The sequence below is a fragment of the Aythya ferina genome (assembly GCF_964211825.1).
Source record: "Aythya ferina genome assembly, chromosome: 3".
Classification (NCBI taxonomy): Eukaryota; Metazoa; Chordata; class Aves; order Anseriformes; family Anatidae; genus Aythya; species Aythya ferina.
In genome coordinates this window covers 10,675,724-10,690,622 of record NC_140298.1, presented here as the reverse complement: position 1 = coordinate 10,690,622, position 14,899 = coordinate 10,675,724, and the positions used below count along the sequence as shown (strand labels likewise).

At 45.3% G+C, this 14,899-nt stretch overlaps 1 long non-coding RNA gene across 1 annotated transcript; it reads right to left on the bottom strand.

Annotated features, from left to right (window-relative positions):
• Positions 1-11,088: 11,088 nt before the first annotated feature.
• On the bottom strand, positions 11,089-13,865 carry LOC311434008. The gene is made up of 2 exons (XR_014691198.1): positions 13,452-13,865; positions 11,089-11,501 (listed from the first exon to the last, which is right to left on the bottom strand). It is a non-coding gene; the product is annotated as an uncharacterized lncRNA (long non-coding RNA).
• Positions 13,866-14,899: the final 1,034 nt, after the last annotated feature.

Below are 14,899 nucleotides of genomic sequence, written 5' to 3'. Positions count from 1 at the left end.
AATCTCCCCCAGTTTGTGGGGTGGGTGCTCTGCTCTGTGCCTGGGCTTGCAGGGAGGATGGAGCCATGCTGTGTGTGTGAGATGGAGGTGTCTGAGACTGAAGGGGGGAACGGGAGGGGTGAGAATACTGAGGAGGGGCCCAAGGAATCAGTACCTTTTAAAAAATAAGAGGTTATGCTTCTTCCAGGTAAGAGCAAAGGGCTCCTGAGGTTTTCCCCTGGGAACAAATGCCAGTGTGGTGAATTTGGAGAGCAGTGACATGTTGTGCCGTTGTTCAATTTTGGCTTTTTTAATTTTTTGTTTGCTTTTCCCTTGGTGGTGGTGAGCAGTGAGCTCTTCCTGACCACCGCTGGCTAAGCCCATTAGAGCTTGCACCACGTCTATTTGCAGGTGGCAGTTGCCATCTCCATCCCGTGTGTCTCAACTTTGTCCTTTGGCTGGGCTGCAGCGAAGCCAGGACCACAGCCTCCTTCCCAGCTGCGAGCAGGTACCATGGGGGTGCTGATGTGACTACAACAGCTCCTGGCCCCATGTCAGCTGTGCCACACGTGGGCACGCTGCCATGGTGGAGCTATGATCCCAGGGTCCCAGCTGGCTGCTGCCTGAAGAAGCTGAAGGTACGCTAAGCTTTTTCTCACCTGAAAGTCATCTTGTGTGCAAGACACAAAGCTCTTGCCTCTCAGCATGGAATGAGGCTAGATGGCTTGTGATACCTGTCCTCGCTGTAAACCTGACTGGATAAATCATTTCTCATCCAAGAACAGGCATTTGACTGGTGTCTGGGAGGCCAAGCTTCTCTTGAGAGAGGTCATCTTTTCTCTAGTGTGACTTTGAGTGTTGGCACAGCGCAGCCAGGACCTCTGGAAACTGCTTTGCCAGGATACTACTTGCCACCAGGGAGCTTGTAAGAAACAAGATTTCCCACTTCTTGCCACTAGAAAAGATTAGAATAAAAGTGATACATTACACAGAGTGTCAGCCACACTGCTTTGACAAGGAGAAGAGCATCTACAGGTATCTCTTCCCATATTTTCTTCTCCCTGCTGTGTGTGCACCAAAGTCAGGTATGCATATGCGTACACATACAGAGCAAAGTGTGTTTCTTGGCCTGCATAAGAAGTGAACTCCTGTGTGCTTGTTTACGGGTCCTGTGATGTTTCTTTTGCAATTCCACAGGTGGACGGGAGCCTTTTCCTCTTACAGATGTGTGCTGTGCATCCTGCTTCCAGCAGAATTCAGCAGTGATGCTGAAGGTGCAGCACCTCCAGGGAGAAGGTCAAAAATAGATCTCCCCTGGCTATTGGCCGGCTCGAGCCAGTCACATGCAGAGTAAATAAGTTTTGCTGTTCACCTTGATTGACTTCAGAGGTCAGTAATTGCCTGTGATGCCACACACTGTTCCTCCAGCTCCCGGAAAACCTAATTTGACAGGTGAAACACTTCAGTGAGAATAGTACAACTTCTTGCAGTTAAACAGGGTGCTTTTACAAGAGAAGGGCTTTTTAAAGCAATGTAGCTCTTTTTTCTTTTTTTTTCCTTCCTAGGAAGCCCCTGCTGCGCAGGCTCAGTGTCTGTGGAGTAGGCTGGTTTGTGTGTGAACGCAGTGTTTCAGGAGGTGGGGTGCTAATAGGGCCAGCTGGAGAAACGGGCAGACTTCCCTGTGTTTCAGAGAGATTTTGGAAGACCTTGCTCCAAGTAAGGATGGTAATTGTGCTTAAAGAGCGCAGGCAAGCGAGTGCAGCCTCTCCAGGTTAGGAGAGGCTGGGAGTTTTCCAACAGAAGAGCATGTAGGGTCAGCCAGCCTGTGGACACCAAAATGTTTTGGCATAAAGGCTGCTTTGTTTGGGTGACCTTCCCAAGCTAGGAGGGCTGAGACACCTCCTTGGTTTTCCTGTCTGGTTCCTCGTTTGGTCTCCTGCCAGCACCAGGCTGTGTTCATAGAGTCCAGGCAGGAGCTGAGCTGCCCTGGGAGCCCGACAGAGCAGAGAGCATCACTTAAAGGTCTTCTGCAGCCTGTCACCTTTTCTGGTCCCCTGCGTTGGAGCTTTGTAAGGTATCTGGGATGAGATGTTCACCAGCCCCAGGCCACCTTGCAGGTGAGGACCAAGCCTGTAGCTAGGGTGATGTGTGGCTGCAGTGCTTCTTTAGCTGGTGAATTTAACAGGGAGAGAAATATTTTGGCAAAACCATTTTTCTTCAAAAAGTGTCCATTAAACTTACTCCCCCCCTTGTTTTTATAATGGAATGCACACAACAGTATGCATATTGACTTATGTTTTCAGTCAATATCAAGATTTATTGTCCCTTGAGTTAAATGAATCACAATATTGACCTCAATGTAAGCCAATACCTGCTTAATGTATTTTTTTAAAAGTGTTTTGTATTCATTTTTAGTAATAGGGCCCATACAGTAGTCTATAATATTCATCTGTATTCCCCCTCTTGCTCTTTTCCCCCCTTTTTTATTTCCTCGTCTGTCTTTGTTGATGGCTATCATAGCAGTAGACACTGGATTCATTTAATGAATGAGGAATAAAGATGTCCAATAGCTGGTATATCTCCATTATAGGGCCTGAATGAGTCATTTCCACAATCAGCTTGCCTTCTCCAGCTTGGGCTGGGGAAAACAGGGTGCATCGCTTCTAGTGGGCACTGCAACTGAAACCATAACCAAGTGCCGCTCCTATGTTTCCGTGCTACTTCTTTCTTTCTCTTTCTTTCCTTTCTTTTTCTCTCCTTTTCCTTCTGCATTTAAATTTTCCACAGGAGGGGAAGAAACAGTATTTCTTTAATATTGAATTCCATTTATCTCCATAAATTGGTTATGGTATACGATCTAAAGGACTCAGCTGTTTTTAAAATAGGTTTATTCCTTTTCCTTTAAGATTATTTCAGATTATTTCCACACAGTATAGGCGAGTTATAAGAAGACTCATTTTGCAGACTTCAGTGAGAGCTGCACATTTGCAGTGCATCATTTCAGATGTGGAATGTTGAACAAAGAAATTAAATTTATATGTATCACCTAAATTATTTCAGATTCATGGTTCAGCAAAGAGTTCAGATCCTAATCAAATATGTAGTTTGCATGGGCACTACACCTTTTCTCAATAATAATATGGCACTTCTATTTACAATGCTTGAGTAGATTTTGTAATAATGCTTTTACTGAAATTTACCTTTTGTTTTTTTTTTTTTTTCTTCTGCTGTGCTTTTGGCTACCCATTAGATATGGGCGCTCTTAGAGCAAAGATAATGATTACAAGTAACTTTTATAGAAAGGGTGGGCGAGAGAAACTGGGGCATCTCTAAAATGATTTTGCCCCTCAGACTTTTCCAAGGACTACCAAAACTCCTGCTGATCTATGGCCATCCTGATCTATCCTGTGCTGAAAGGAACAGTTTAGATATTGAGGTCATGAGAAATTATCTGAAAAGCTGTTTCACTAGAGTCACACCAACATCAACATTCACTGCCTCTACTCTAGCATGAAGGAGAAAAACACCAACAGAAGATGTAGAGGAGATCAGAAGTCAAAAGAATAACATTACCGAAGCTGGCCTAGGGGAAGGAAAAGGTGGAAGAGCCGCCTGCCTTCATCTGCTGCTCCTGGTAGAAAGTCCTGAAGTGTTTTTTACTCCAGCCTATGTGTTGGCCCATCAACAGATTTTAGGCTATTCTGAAAAGCAATCCCCTATGAAGTAAGGATGTAGGCAGTTAATAAGTGGCCTTTCCACAATCTGTCTTGCAGTGTACCCCAGCTTGCCCCTGGGTAGTGTGCTGCGTGAATCAGCAAGGATTTGGGCCACTAAGTAATAACCAGTGGAATATAAACATCCCTACTGCAGTGATACTGCACAGGAGAAGGGCCATAAAAGACTGCAATTCAGTCTTGCATGGGCATGACAACCCATGTTTAACTGACACAGTACGCTTTCATAAAATTGAGATTTTTGGAAGGCAAAGGATAAGGAACTAAAAACCACTTCCCATATTCTTGAGTTGTTACTACTGATGGAAGTAGGTTTGGTCTCTTTCCTGTGCTTCAACACAAATATGTTTAGAGCTGCTCGTGTAAGCATGTCAGCCTGTAGGAGCAAAGCAGCCAAGTTTGCTCAGGAAGATCACTGATGGATGATGTGAATTCACTGATGTGCCATCTGATGCAAGCCCAACTGGAGCCCCTCCATGTGCTCTGGAAGAGGCCCAGATCTTCCCTCAGTCCAGACTCAGTGTGTGAGCCAAGGCTTACCAGGATGGCATCCGAAGCATCCTTAGGACAGGGATTATGAAAGGGCATCGCTGGAGTAGCCAGAGGGAGAACATGCATGTGTGAATGCATGTGCTGGTGAACAAAGAGGGGATTTGGGATTATGGAGAAACTCCAGGCAACATGAAAATGACTTTTGTCTTTGTTTTTCTGCCCTGTGGATTTGTTGTCTTGTGCTAAATGGCTCTGTGATGAACCCTGAGGTCGGTCCAATCCTGTGACTAATGCTTTAAAAAAAGGGGGGGGGGGGAGAAAGAAAGAAAACAATCCTGCTTAAATGCCAATGCCACTTTGGAAGAAGAAATGTCCCGTTCTGTGGTCCTGTCTTCAGATAATGTTCTACGTTCTTTAATGTATCAGTCCTGGCTGGGGGTTGACCTGCAGGAGAGGAGCTCTGCGGAGAAGGCCCTGGGGGTCCTGGTGGACGACAGGTTGGCCATGAGCCAGCACTGTGCCCTGGTGGCCAAGAGGGCCAGTGGGGTCCTGGTGTGCATTAAAAGCAGCGTGGCCAGCGGGTCAAGGGAGGTGATCCTCCCCCTCTACTCTGCCCTGGTCAGGCCTCACCTGGAGTACTGGGTCCAGTTCTGGGCTCCCCGGTACAAGAAAGACAGGGATCTCCTGGAGAGAGTCCAGCGGAGGGCCACAAAGATGATACGGGGCCTGGAGCATCTCCCCTGTGAAGAAAAGCTGAGAAACCTGGGTCTGTTCAGCCTGGAGAAGAGAAGACTGAGAGGGGATCTCATCAGTGTTTATAAATACCTGCGGTGTGGGAGACAGAGGGATTTGGCCAACCTCTTTTCAGTGGTTTGTGGGGACAGGACAAGGGGCAGTGGCCACAAAATGGAGCCCAGGCAGCTCCGCACCAACATGCGGAAGAACTTCATAGTGAGGGGGACAGAGCACTGGGACAGGCTGCCCAGGAGGTTGTGGGGTCTCCTCTGGAGATATTTAAGGCCCATCTGGACGCCTACCTGGACAACCTGCTCTAGGGAACCTGCTTTGGCAAGGGGGTTGGACCCGATGAGCTCTGGAGGTCCCTTCTAACCCCTACAATTTGTGATGCGTTGTCCCATCCACTGGTTCCTATGGGGTATTGCACACCTCCAAGCCTGCTCTTTAACCCAATGACATTTTTTTTTAAAGTTGTTTTTTGGAATGTGCTCTCTGCATGTGCTTGTAGATCTAACAACAGACACAGGGGTTTCCTGACATAGGCAACTTCTACTTCTGACCTTGCTGGGAGGAAATGGCAAACCTGCAGGGGGAAAATGTTCTACCCAAAAGGGTTTTTAAATTTCTCTTGGACTTTAATCCCTTTAACTTCTCTTGTTTTTCTGTGGAGTTGCTCATCAAAAATGTTTGCTCAGACGCCGTGGGTACTGTCACACGGCTGCTTCTGGGGAAATTTGCTGCTGGAAATGGGAGGCAAGGGAACACATGAAAAATTGTTCTTTGGAAATCCAACTTCTTCTTTGCTGAGAGAACTTGCTATCTTGCTGCCTCATCATCTATTCCGTTTGGAGAGCTCTGGGCAGCTAGATTCTGGCATATATTCTTACGGGGAACCAGGAAATCCAGAAGAAAGCAAAAGGTGGTATTTTTTCCCCCTCTAAATCCTTCCTCTAGGTCTGACATATGATCTCTCTATATTGTCCCAGCTTCCTTGACTGAGTGAGTGAAGACTGCAAGTGGAAGGTGGTACAAATGAGACACGAAGTCGCCCTGTTTCTCTTCTTTTTTCCTCTTCTTTTTTCCTCTTCTTTTTTCCTCTTCTTTTTTCCTCTTCTTTTTTCCTCTTCTTTTTTCCTCTTCTTTTTTCCTCTTCTTTTTTCCTCTTCTTTTTTCCTCTTCTTTTTTCCTCTTCTTTTTTCCTCTTCTTTTTTCCTCTTCTTTTTTCCTCTTCTTTTTTCCTCTTCTTTTTTCCTCTTCTTTTTTCCTCTTCTTTTTTCCTCTTCTTTTTTCCTCTTCTTTTTTCCTCTTCTTTTTTCCTCTTCTTTTTTCCTCTTCTTTTTTCCTCTTCTTTTTTCCTCTTCTTTTTTCCTCTTCTTTTTTCCTCTTCTTTTTTCCTCTTCTTTTTTCCTCTTCTTTTTTCCTCTTCTTTTTTCCTCTTCTTTTTTCCTCTTCTTTTTTCCTCTTCTTTTTTCCTCTTCTTTTTTCCTCTTCTTTTTTCCTCTTCTTTTTTCCTCTTCTTTTTTCCTCTTCTTTTTTCCTCTTCTTTTTTCCTCTTCTTTTTTCCTCTTCTTTTCGGGAAAACCCTTTTCTTTAGGGAAAACCCAGTCCCAGTGTCCTCAGGAAAAAAAAAAAAGTAGGAAAAGTTACACAGGAAGGGGAAGACAAGGAGTTGCTTAGAGATGACTGCTCTACTCAGGACATTGGGGATGAGTTTATTTTTGCTGGATCTCACCATCTAAAAGATAGCAAGGAATTCTTCCTCTCTCAGTTAGCTTAACTACAAGTCTAAAGATATGCCTAATTAAAAAAATTAAATAAATTCCCTCTAACTCCTGAAACTCCTCAGGCTTTGTTTTCAGGCAGCAGTTGAGCAGTGGTGGGTTTCCTTGATGCGAAGAGGAAAAACGAGTGAGAAGCTCAAGTACTTCCCATGTGCAGGGGCTTGTGGCATGAAGAAACTGATCTATCGTCCTAAAACTCATCATCCCATCGTGTTAAGGTCTCAATCAGTTATATTTTATGTCACTGTAGGGCATTCTGTCTTATTTCTACATTCACTGTAGGGAGTGTGCCAGCACTCCAAAGGGAAAGGCGCAATACTTTGCAGGTCTGTGAAGAGTTTTGTCTGCCTGGGTGTTGGCCTGTGTTTCTCCAGTTATATCTGTTTCTCCTGTCTCTCTTCTGCCATGTATCCTGTGCCAAGAGGTGGTGTGAGTGCTTAGGGCTGGTAGGATGGGTCCCAAAGGAGACTGGTGACTTGCCACTAATGGCAAGACTTGGCTGGATGAGCTCTTCTGTGCTGTTCCCTCCTGATTTTTCACAGCTCTCAAGTCCTTTGCAAATTTTGCTGGAACCGGTAATAACCAAGGGGCTGAAATACCCTTTGTAGAGGGACTCCCTCAATTCACACGAAGGTGTACATCTGGTGTTGGTATGAATATATATTTTCCTGATAAGGTGTGTTTAAGCAGTTGGTGTCTTGGGCCTGATTCAGCAAGCCAGCCCAGTTAAGCACTGTATTAACACTCACTATATTTGTATGCCTGTGTTGTCTGTCACAGAGAACTGGAAAGTTTTCCTGTTGGAAGATCTGAGATCCCAAATGGCAGACAGAGAGCTGTGAGGAGGCTAACAGGCTGGGAAGAAGCACACCAGGGCACGGAGAATTTGGATTGCATATCCTACCGCAGGGAGGATAGAGATCTGTGTTAGCTTTACATTGATTGGTACAGAAATGTGATTAGGCACCAAAAAAAATGCAGCGTTGAGCTTGTAAACAGACAGTTTTCTGTCCGAAGGTATGCCTTTGAAAAATCCCTGGCTTGTTCAAACTTTGATCTCATTGATCAGATGTTAACATCAGGTAATTAAATGATGAAATAGAAAGTCAAAGTCCAATAAAAGCTCCTTTTTGGTTAATGAGGATGAACTTAACTTTCTCAGTGGCTGTTTTCAGGGAGAAGAATTACATTTGGTGTTTGGTCAATAGTGCATTTGCTTATTAATGGAATGAATGATTTAAAATTAAACAAATGACCCCTCAAGATGTTTATTAGTGGCCATGAAAATGCCTGTTGTTCTCACATGGTGCTTCATTTCTTTTTTAACAGCAACTTTCTCCTTTGTAGTGTTACAGTAATAGTTTGTGGCAGCTAGTGCTTTACTGGGTACTGGGAAAGGGAACAACAAATGAAGGGAAGGGGTCTTAGCTCCCATCTCCTTTATTTTTGGTTTGCACAAAATGCCCATTTCTCATACCATACCTGTACTGGGGAGGAAACATCCCTAACCTTGGGAAGGGGGTTGTAGAGAGGAAGAAGAAAAACACTTGGAGTCCTATGCCTGCAGTGGTAGAAGTGCAGAGCAGCAGAAGTAATGCAGGGCAGTTGAATTAAGTGAAAAGCATTTTAGGTGGAGATGCTAGGCTGCCACAAGGTGATAAGATTCTGTTAAAGGAGACAGAGCTATGCTAGCTGGGCCATAGCAAAAAGCACAAGTCCCTCTTCTGCCTCCCTGGTTGTGCTCTGGGTCCCCTTGGGGTTCCCTTGGCATCTCTGCTGTAGGACTTGGAAGCAACAGGGTGGGCTTTGTGCTCCTGCAGAGTGCGACCGATGCTTTCAGCAAGCACCGTGGAAGGAGTTAAGGATGCGAGTTCAGCCTAAAGCTCAGTTTCCTGGCTTGTGTTGGTTGTTGCCAAAATCTTAATGTTGTTTTAATGCATTTTTGTGTGCGTGAATCCATTTTCCAGAGCTGCCGATTGCACACACTAACCCTTTTTATGTAACTAAAAGCCAGCTGTAGTATCCTTGAAGAATCAAATGCTCTCATAGTTCTGGAAATTGCTCTGGGTGTGCACGCGTGTTTATTTGTGCGTCAGCTCTTTTAATCTTTCTACTGAAAACCTAATATACTGTAACTGGGACATTTTCAAAAAAAAGCATACACTTCAAAACAATTCTAAATATAAATGAAATCAGTTTCCAAATGGCTTGTTAAAAAAAAAAATGCAGATGGTTTGTATTTATTATATCTTTTTTTGTTTTATCACCTTGCAAAATTTTACAGCATAGAATCTTATTTAATGCGGAGGCATTTTAAGCAGCAATATTAGACAGCTGTATGTGCGTCATACTAGGAGATTTTTACAGGATATTAAAACTTGGTTCTGATGTAACCTGGTGTTGAAAAAGCATAGATTAGGCATTTTCCACATTTGTAATTTTTTTTTGTTAAAAGTAGGCTTGTTTATTTTTTTTTCTAAATAACCTTTTAGACTTCGATTCCAATTGTTCTCAAGGTGTAAGGAAATTTAGGCCAGATGATTGAGAAACTGCTCTCTGAGAATATACAACTAACAAAGCGTGGCCCAGATCTTATCTCGGCTGAAATTAGGCATAATTATACTCTATAGCACATTATATACATAGTTAAAATAAATAACAAAGCACAGTGTTCGTGTTCCCGTGATTAATTTTTTTCCCTTAGTTGTGTTTGCCTTTACAAATTTTCCATTGCAATCAACATGAGAATATGCTGGGTAGCAGCAGCTGACGAAGTGCCAGCCCAGTTCTTTTTTTCTCAGCCTCCAACAGGCACGGGCAGGTTTAATGTTAACCTAACTCAACTACAGCTCCTCTGCTGGTTCTCACACCCTCCAGGTCAGAGCTAAATCCCCTATTAATTAAACAGAAATTATATCCGAAATAAATCACTTGGCGAAGGAAACCCACGGTGGAATTTTTTGAAAGATGTTTGCAATAATTAAACATTCTGTGACTGGTGACATTTTAAATAACTCTTAAAATGCCAACCTCTGTTGATATTTAAAATAGACTCTTCAGTGGAAAGGCAGCGATCCCATTGAGCAAATAATATAAACCACGTCATTGTACAAAAAGGTGGTGGTGGGGGAAACACTCAGCAGCAACAACAAAAAACCCTGCTCCCAACCGTTTTTATATGGCAAGAGCTTTCTATAGAAAGTCTTTTTGAAGATATGGGTTGAGGGGTGGTTCAGCAGATGCTCGTGAGAAAGAGCTGATAAACTTGCAATATCTGCTAACTTCATCCCAGATCTCACTGATCAGGAACACTGGAGTGGGAAAAGAAGGGGCTGTGAATTTTCTGTCTTTCTTCTTATTATTTATTTTTTAGGGCTTGTTGTTTGTCTGTTTTGCCACCTCCTGCCCTCCACCTTTGCTCCTGACTCAGTAATTTCAAGGGCATTTTAAGTAGTCAAGCGGAAGCCCAAGTATTTCAGCAGTCCCCAGGCACTGAGCCACTGTGGCTGATGGAGCTCGGAGCAGTATTGCTGCATGCTTGCATGGACTTGCCTCATCCTGCGCCCAGTGGCAGTTTGAAAAAATAAAAATAAAATCACCCCCATGCTTCCCTTCTACCATGGCATGGAGGAAATATTTTGTCTTGCCTGGGTGTGGGAGGACAGGAGATGGGGGAATGGTGGTATAGGAGGAAAAAAAACCATGGATCTCGTGCAGGTGACTGATGGTGGGAATACCTTGCTGCAATGCCTCTTGTAGGCTGCAGAGCAGGAGAACTCGAGTGTCTTGTGACAGCCATGTTAAGAGCAGTTGAGGTGACCCTGTTATTGCTGATGTTAGTGCCTAGAGTGACCACAGCAGCAGCTGTGAGAGAGCTGTTTTCCAGCCGTGCCCTTTGTTGGTAAGTCATCTCTGCCATGAGGTGATCCCTCCAGGCTCTGAAAACCTACCTGTTCTCCCCCTGCCCTGGTCTTGTAGGAGTTCCTGTGGATGCCTTGGGGCTAAGGTGACAAACCAGCATGGGGATGGGAACCTGCTTCAGGCAAGGAGCGTGGTAACCTCCTATCAATGCAGTTCTTACACTTGTGTGATGGATGCGATGGATCACGGCAGAAGGACAGCTCTATAGTGGCCAAGCTCTATTGCAAAGTGTCACAGCCTGCTAGCCGTGCTCATGTGTCTTATCTCGTGTCTGGCTGCTCTGCCTAGCATAATGGCACTGCCGTGTGGGCTTCTAGCTCAGCTGTCCCTTCCTCTATCTCTGGCTGGGCTGTGTCCCTCAGCTGTGATCTCTGCTTTACAAGGACCCCCTGAACAGCCTAGCCCAACACAGACCTGGTTACTCAAGAAGTCAGCAAAGCCCGTTTGTCTTGGTTTTGTCTTTTTTTTTTTTTTTTTTTTTTTTCCCTTCCTACTGCGTTTTACATTCCACCTGGATTTTATAGCAGGCAATTTCAGCGGGAGGCAGAGGGAACCAGGAGACTTGGCGTGTCTTTACTTGAGGGAAAAACTGTCTTTTGTGCTGCGGCAGCAGCCTGCTGGCTCCATGGCTGGAGCTTCCTTCCTTGCTGCCGGAGCATGGGGAGAGCCAAGGGCTGCGGGCAGCTCGTTTGTAACAGGCGGGTGGCAGCTCGGGAGAGCGGCTCATACCTACGGCTTGGATTTATACGCGTTTGGGAAACCACAGCTATTCCACTTCCACCAAAGCCAGGGCTTTGCCAGGCTAATCCCATTTAGCTGCTTGAAGGCTTAGTCTGTAAGGCTGGGCCAAATCCTGCTGGGGGGAAGAAGAGGAGGCGTAAGCAAACACAAGTCACCCGGAGTGAGAGAGAAGAAGATGAAATGCCAAGACCTGCTGATCTAGACCCACCTAACCACTAAACCGTAGCTCAGGGACATGGATCGTGGAGCTGGAAGCTAGGACTGGTCTGCGGAAACACCTTTACAGGTAAAACCTTACACGCTTTTTCACCATGCCAGCAAAAGCTTGCCCACCAGGGTGAAGGCCTAAAGGTCTGGTGGGCAAGGGCTGGTGCCCAGGGGTGCCGTGAACCTAATCCCTGGTGGCTGTGACCACCGGGACTGCTTCTTGCCAGGGCTGGATGCCCGTGAGGCAGGGCAGCAACAACATCCAGCACCCATCAGTGGCTGTCTTGCTGCCTGCTCATTTCTCAGGAACCATGAAGGATTGCTTGCCCCATCCCTCTGCCCTTTTTGTGTGAGGGTTAGGCGTGTAACCAGCGTGTTTAACATGTGTAACCCCGCGGTCCCTCAGGGGCTCGGCGGGCTCCATGCCACCCGCCGGGGCCGGGGCTCGAACCCGCGGCTCCCGCTGCAGGGCGGCCACCAGAGGGCGCCGGGCCCCCAGGCACGGCCGCGATGGCGCCAACGGGCCTGAGGCGGCCTGAGGCGGCCGGGGGGGGCTTGGGCAAGGGGAGCCCGCAGCCAGCCCTGTCAGCCCCCGGGGCGATAGCCCGCAGGCTGTGTATATTCCTCAGAGCCCCTTCTTGGCATGCTGAGGTGGTTTAAAGCCGAGCGGGTTCGTGTACAAATCCGTTCGGAACTGGGAAGCCATCGCTTCCCCTGTGTATACAGCCCTCCTGCCCTACCAGCTCTCCAGCTGGGAAGGCTGGCAGGCAGACGGCTTCAAGGCGGCTGCCAATGCTGATTCATGACCCAACCCACAAAGGATATTCATACGGTACCATAAGAACATTTTCCCCTCGAAGACAATGAGTGTGTAATTTCTGTGATGCAAGTGGAGGTCAGTCCGACGCTGCTCTCTTGCCAGTAAGTTATACAATAAGTTTATAAGCGCACTAGCTGGATGGAGCCAAAACCTCAGAATCCCGTTCGAAGCCAGGTTTTTACCCCATTTGGTTTACTGCAAGCCCATGGTTCCTGGCCAGCGACAGTCATACTATAAATTCATTTTATTCTGCAACTTTAGAAGGCACTGTAAGGTTTAAGGATATTTTTTTTCCAGTTGTCACGTTTCTAAATACGCTCTCTTTTCGCCATATCCAGTGCCAAAAAGCACAGCTTAGGAATGTAGTAGGAACATAGGAATTGCCACAACAGTCCATCTTGTCAGTCTCCTGTCTCTGTCGGCTGCTGGTGCCAGATGCAAATTCTTGAAGTAACTACGTAAAAGAAGTTCTCCTAAAAGAAATACTGAGGCGTGGCAGGAGGGAAGGAAAATAAGAGTGCCTGGAAAGGAGAGACTGGCAGAAAGGCTTTTTTTTTTTTTTTTTTTTTTTTCCCCTCTCCTTTTAAACATTACTATTATTTTTTCCAGCTATTTACAGATTTATTTCATAGTACTCAAAGCTGATTTTCTTTTTTTCCTTCCCTTGCTGAGTAGCCCTCAACTGTGCCACACACAGGCAGCAGCAGTGAAAACGGAGGAGGGAGCTTCTTGCTTTCTGTTTCAGGCGAGGAAGTGAAGGGCTTTAAAAGGTGACAACAATTTGCCCAAGATCATAGGAAGATGCAGCAGAGCATTTAACAGAGGCAGCCGTGAGGATGCCTCGTGGAGTGCCGTGTTGGGAAGCAGTATATGCGGAATATCCTCACGGCGAGTTCATCTAGCCTGTCTAATGGCTAGTTATTGTTTGAAATGCTTGCATGAAAGCACAGCACGGTGTGTGAGCGCTAGAAAATTCAACGGTACAAGGGAGTTATTTAGCTTATGCCCTTGAGATTAATCACAGGCTCAGTAACTTACCTCCAGAGCAGTATCTTTCTGCTGTAATGTGACTTGCTCAGATAGCAGCTGAGCAGCCAAGGACTAGGCGGTTTGCAAAAATCACGATGTCAAATATTTCGGTGTCGAACCATTTCGATGTCGAGTGGAATCCACAGTTTGCAACGTGCAGCTTTGCAGCCGAGGAAGCAGCAGTACCCCCTCGCTGCATTGGCTAATAGGCTGGAAAGCTGTGTTCGTTATCGCCCTCGGGAGCCTGTCTTGGTTCAGCGACAACGAGGTACGACAGGGAGAAAGCTGGAGCAGGTATAGATCTCGGGGGCACCACTGTGAGTTGTGAACGTTCCCGCTGATGTCTGTGGAATTGTTTTCTGTGCAGCAAATTGGAGTGAAAAACACTCCAGATGTTTGGTGTTGAGGATTGCGATCTGATCTTTTAGTGGGTTCGTTAGCTGGCCGAAGGGGGCTCTCACTAACTGCGTTTCCTGATGCTTTCGCGTGCAGAAAGCTTACTGGAGAGTTAAGAGGAGCATACTCCATGTAAAAGCATACAGAAAATGCAGTGGATTAGAAGAGCCTTGTGTATAGAAGTTACCCTGTGATGGATCATATTCATAAAGGATTTCAGGAATCAACATATTCCTCACACGAGAACCTTTCCATCCTTACCAGTAAGTGTATTGGATGAAGGCCATCATTAATTTAAATGAATGTCTCACGCTTATGTCTGAAGCTTATCCAACACGGACCTCGTTCACTGACAATGAAAATAAATGCTTTCTTCTTCTGTTCACTGCTGCTCTGTGTGGCATGGGCCACCTACATATATGGACAGATTTTTTCCCCTACGCACGTCTCCCCAAAATGTCGCCCTAAATGATCGAGGGAGGAAAAAAAAAGGACATTTCACATACATAAAATATGTAATTAAAATGATGAATTATTGTAAGATAGAATATTAGCCTTTTGACATTTTAATCTGAGCAGGAGAGAGCGAGAGAGTGCATTCGGAGCCGCTCAATTAAATTTAGAATTTTTTCCCCTCCATTGTTATGAATAAATAGAAAGATTCTGTAGCAGTCTGCGGAATTATTAATTGCAAGTACTGTAGAAGGTGCATGCACCGTATCATGAAATGGAGTATCATTGTTAGTGACTATATTTCTTGGTAATTAAGGCCCAGACTAATGATGCAAGTTTTCTTCAGCATGATTTTCATCTGATTATGAGGCTGCTTCATTAAGAGCACTCAGACTAACGAGCTGTAGCTGTAATAAAGTAATTTTCTGTCTTGTGCTCTGATTGATAAAGAGTTTCTATAGCTAAAAGGAATTGAAAATATAATTATAATTAGAAATGGTTGAATAAAGTTATTACAGGATTGCTGAAGGGTAGTGCAATTGACACCATAATGTTTTTTGGAAGTGTGCATCTTAAAATTAGACTTTATAAAGGGAAGGGAAGGAAAA